Raw genomic sequence first — 6000 nt, forward strand, 5'->3', positions numbered from 1 at the left:
TACACATTAAATCCTTATCTGAAAAAATAAAGCTCCAAGACTCGTAATCATCTGATGCACGTCTTGCTAGAAAATATTTATGGCACTCCTTTTTATCATATTTTGGCTCATATACACAATGTCAACACTTGTTATTGAGATATTATTCTAGTCAATGTTGGCGACTTTATTAAGAACTCTAGTGGGTTGAGTCTTTGGGTAGCCCATACCAAAACACATCATGATTTCTGAATTGACGAGTATCGAATTTCTCTATCAAGAAATTTCTTGCCAAGATATTAGATGAATATCTCCTTTATTTCAGCCTTATCATGTAGTCTCAACACATATCTCAATGAATTTCAAAGACGCTTAGGCTATCAGAAACTTGTGCCACTTATTACATCTGTATTCAATCTTGGCATGTTTGATAAGATCAAGAAAAGATGCCTTGAAGCAGCTCTATCAGCTCTTGTATTGTTTCATGCTATAAAGTAGTGCCAATTATATCTCTCTTCTTTCTTTATTTGTCAAATATTCAAAATCTCAGCTTCTTCACTGTGAGATAAGATCATTTTATCCTTTTTTTCACCATCCTCGATAATTTACTAGAAACATCACACTCTACCTCATTTTTGTACTCATATTTACTAAGCACAGACTGCTTGAAATTTATCTCATGATTAAAAATTTAGAAACATTCATGCTATTAATGTTTAAGACATATGCAAAGAAAATTTGGAATGAATGTATAAATTTGGAAGAGTAATAGACATTTATAAAATGAATGAAAGAATAAAGAATGTCGAAAGTAAAATAAAAGAATTATAAAGAATGTAGTGTATAAAATGACTGCCACTTGAGAAATGAAAGAAAACATCTTCAATTGCAGTAAAAAAGTAGAATTACATAGCAACCCTTTACAAAATATTCCCTAATGCTCCCAAGTGAAATTAATGGGGTTAACTTTGAATATTACTCTAAATTTCATCTAAAACTGTGATATGGTCCTTTGTAACCCAATTGTTCAATTATTCTTCAGGGAGACATGATTAGATTTTAGTGCAAATTTTCCAACATCGTCATCTTCAGACAAAATGGTGTTGTGCAACTCGTGATCTTTCAACATCTTTTCTTCTTTAGTTGGTTCCACCAAGCGTGGTTCAGCGTTGACCTTTCTAAACTGGAAGGTATCCTTCGTATGTTTCAAAAGACTATTGCCTTCCTTCAGGCTGACATCTTTCTCTCCTTCTTGCTTTTTCAGCTCCTCTTTCCTTTGTTAAAGGTTGAGTCCAAATTTGGATCTAAAACGATTTCCTTCGAAGATGACAATCTTGTTTGGGATTTAAACATCTAATGCTACAACGATTGGTGGAGTATTTTTCAGACTCTTTGAAATGTCTAATCCCCCATTTACCACCAGAAAATCTAATATAGGTGCCTGAAATGTTGTGAGTCTTATATCTGACCAATTTGTTCTCCCTCCTATGGGCTTGTCTCGGATTACATACACTGAAACATTCTTGTCTGGGTTTCCCTTCTCATGATCTTGTGCCATGTGGCCTTCAAGATATTTGACCAGATTAATCTCTTTAGGGATAGAGATTTCTAGAGATCGAATTTTAACCTTTTGTTTTCCTGCCTTGCACCTCTGAATTTCTTACTCCATAAGATCTTGAAATTTTTCTTCAAGGTTACCAGAAATATTTGGTCATCTTGAGGTTTCAGTCTGATTTATCCAAGGGACCTCCTTATAGGACCATTTCTCTTTCGGAGGCTAGTGCAATCAGCCCAGCTTTGAGCATTTTAGAATGTATCTTTTCACACAAATAGTGGAAGGGAGGGAACTGAAAACTCTTCAACTTTCTTTTATCATCTGACCCTCGTGATGGAAGACTAGCTTGTGTTATCTTTGGAGGTTGAACTTGGTTGCCCTGACTTAATAGTTGCGATGGATTAAGGAACTGAAACATAAGAGTTTAACCTTACTTAGTTTTCTTGATCTGCTATTGGGCTTCTTCTTTGCTCTTCTTTTTTGAGCGAGGTTCATCTCTTATAAGGAAATATTCATCTTTCTTTGCTTCTTCATTCATTATCAATTTAGTGATGCCTCATAGGACCACGTCTAACATCTGAATATGGATAGAGATATCTCTTGTTCTTTAAGAAGTTTTTGATTATCTATCGGTGTCATTTCGAACCCACCTCTATCACTTAGAATCTCATTCACAACTTTTACAGCGAGATCCTTTAGTGGCTTCTCCCCATGGATCATGATATTCACCATATTTAATAATTTGGACATTTGTTCCCTAAACTCATCATGAAAGTTTATTGCTTGATCAATCATCTCTTGTTGAGCCTTGATAAGTTGCTCTTCGAATTTCTGATTATACCAACACGTACTAAACTCTCATTCATGACTCTTATCCTTCTTAAGGAAGACCAAGCTGGTTCCAATTTGCCTATTAGAAATTCTGTCATTGAATCCTCCATAAGTTACTCCCATATTTTCGTGATTAAATGCATGTTGAGATGCAATGTACAATTTATATATGAGAATACAAAGATGCACATACGAACACAAAAATACAGAAATGAGAATGCAAAAAAGAGAGATGTAAATGCAACGAAGGAATTGATCCCAAAAATAACTATTCCTTGAACAATTCTTGAGAAACCGACAATGTCTCGATACACTGGGGAAGTGAAAATCAAGTCCATCTTCAAGTTGTCCAGATCCTACGAGCGTTTGGGTATTGCATCGTCTTTCGTCAAATTTAGGTATATTGAAAATCTTCAAAACTTCTACTTCGTCACCTACTTTAAAAAATTTATCGAGTTGGTTCGTGACCTTCAACTATTATCTTCAGCATCGAATCTTCTTGAGTCCAACTTGTTACTCAGCATGTAGATGTTCAACTTGTTGTAGACTATCTCTTGACGCTACTCAATCTACGTAAAGCATCTTTAAAATTCCATCTAACGCAATGAAAGGCATTGTTGTTGGCATTGTTTTCCAAGAATCTCTAAAAGATTAGTTATTTCAGAGATCAATACCTTTGAAGGATATTCCATGTTTATGAAAAAATACAATAAAGCACAAGACAAGACAAAAGGAAATCAAATCAGTAGAAATTGGACAAAAAGAATCAAGTAAGTTAAAATGATTATTCAAAGAAATGTAAACTTAGCAAAAATAATTAAATACGACTCAAAACTGAGACTGAAAAATAAATCATACAAAGGTTATTAAGAGTCATAACCACATGCGTTCTAGTTCTCTTAGGTTTTCCACATGGCATTAGCGGGGTAGGTTTACTAAATTCTCTATATGAGGTTGGGTTATAGTAAAGGGTTCCTAAACCATCTTCACAACCTACTAAGGTTGATTCCGATTCTAGCCCATTACAGACTTGCGAATCAAATTATGCTTAGGGGATCATCCCATTAAAAGCGTGCCTCGGAACTGATGTCCAGACAGGCAACGTAGGTTGCTTTCCAGTGGTAATTTGTCAGACCCACACGAGGAAGCCTAATGCTCCCCATGAGGTGTGATGTTTCCCCTACCTAGGTAAACTGAGATTGAGCTCGAGTTTAGAGCTATGATATGCAACAGTCCTAAATAAATTCAAAGAAGTGTAAGCATTAACCAGACATAATTTTTTATGACATAACGAACTGTAAATTAAATAAGATCAAACTCATAATTTTCAGAATCCTAAATATTGGGTAACCAACTCGTGGCTCGACTCTCAAGTTGTTTTAGAAAACAAAATATTCCCCAGCAGAGTAGCCAGACTGTCGACACCGTTTTTCACCCGAGATGGAAAAAAACTGGTACGACTTAGGGTTTTTTTTGTTGAAAAGTTTTGAAATGTGAAGAGTCACAACCAATCATTTTAAGGTGCGGTTGAAACACCATAAAAATCGAGTGATTTTAATAAAATTTTTTATTTTTATCAAAATACCAAGTTTAGGGTCTATGAAAACCATAAAATATGTTCGGGAGTCAGTTACGCGTGGGGAAGGATTAATACCCCCATAACGCCTAAAAATTGGTACCTAGTTGATTACCCTATATTTAGAATAAAAAGTTTTGAGTTCAAACTTTATCTAATTTAAGAATCGTTACATAGGCAAAGTTAAAAATGATATTCGTTTATTAAAGCCAATATCATTCGCCCCTAGCATGAATGCGGGAGATCAACTATTGTACCTAATAACCGTACATTACCTTGATTTTTTAGAAATCATGATGTGGTCTTGAAAAGGATGTCGACCTATTTGGGGAATCACCAGTAATCACCCGCTGAGCATACTTGCAGGAGATATACTATTGTCTCCTTAATAAGTGGACATTAGCTTAGATTTTAAAAGACGGTGCAATTAAACAATTTATTATTAATCCTAATTAAACTAAGGGTAAATTAAGTCTTTCCCTAGCTTAAAATGTCAAATTATGAATAATCAAATAACCTAGAGGTATAAACCTAAAAACGTAGGCTCTAATAGTAATCCTACTTGATTTGTATCCAGTTATTCAATCGAATAATTGATATGGTCCCTTGAACATTTAGGCAAGGGCCAACTCAGATTACTCCTTAAATTGAAGGGTCTAGATTGAAATATAACCTAAAGTGGGAGCTCTAACTAATAACCTATTTAATTATGTTAATTTAAAAATTCTAATTAAAAGTTTAAGGACTAATGTACAAGGAAACTAAAGTCCAGAGACCCAAATGTAAAACTTTAAAGTTTAAGGTCAAAATCTATAATACCTAAATTTTAAGGACTAACCCATAACTCAAGGCTCTAATAATTATCCTAATTAACTATTAAAAATTAAGAGATTAAATTAGGTGAGATTTAAAATTAATTGATGATTAATAATTTAAGGATTCGAACGACCGACTTGAGTAATCGAGCCTTTTATGCGAAAACTCAAATCAAATTATTCCCTAATTAAAAAAAAAGCAAGACCCTAATTACTAAATCAAATTTTAAGTTTAAATATCTAATCTAGGGACAAATGCTAAAATCTAATTAAATTAAATAAATATAAATGGGTATGTATTTTAAATATCAAACAAACAATTAAATAAATTAAATGCAAGAAAGAAATAAAAAAAACCAACATGTATTTTAATAAAAATTAAATATACAGGGAATAAATTGAATTTACATTAAATTATATTGGAATAAAGAAAAAATTAAACATGTAATTATAAGGGACTAAACTTAAATAAATTAAAAGTTGAGCATGCAAAACAACAAATAAATTCAGGACCTAAGTGCAAAAGCACACTAAAATAAGAATGATTAAAATGTGATTTTCCATTTTTAATAAGTCAGATATGCATTAATAAATAAAAAATTCAAAAATTACACAATTATGACAACAATATTTCAAAACAATTAAATAGTCACTGCAGGTGACTAGAATGCAAACACACGCTAAAACAATGGGGCTAAAAAGCACATATACCAACAATACATAACATAAATGTAAAAAGGTAAATAACAAATTTGGTCATCGCATGTGACCAAAGTACAAAAACACAACTAACTATGGGGGACTTAAACGCAAATAACCCCTAAACTCCTCTATAAAATACACTTCCTTTTTTCATTCTAACCTATTTCAGGAAAAACCCCAAAAATATCTCAAACCCTTATTTCTCTCTCTCGATCGAGAGTTAAAACCTCACTGAGATGACGTCGCTAGCCGCCACCCGTGGTGATCGAACGAACCCTAACTACCCCAAAACAAACTTCTAAAGCCCGCTCTAACCCATAACACCAAATTCGACAACCGAAAGCCCAAAAACACTCCTAAATCGCCAAAAAAAACTTGACCATTCGGCTTCTTCTACCTCCGGCGACCTTCGACGGCTGAGCACACTCAAACCACCCCTAAACATCTTGATATTTTTAATGACTAGATCTAGGTAAAAAACCAACATGCAAGACACTATGACCCACTAGAATCCCTAGACTTTTCGACCTCTTCACCACCGA

This window comes from Hibiscus syriacus, unplaced genomic scaffold (assembly GCF_006381635.1).
Source record: "Hibiscus syriacus cultivar Baekdansim isolate YM2019G1 unplaced genomic scaffold, ASM638163v2 tig00112738_pilon, whole genome shotgun sequence".
Taxonomy (NCBI): domain Eukaryota; kingdom Viridiplantae; phylum Streptophyta; class Magnoliopsida; order Malvales; family Malvaceae; genus Hibiscus; species Hibiscus syriacus.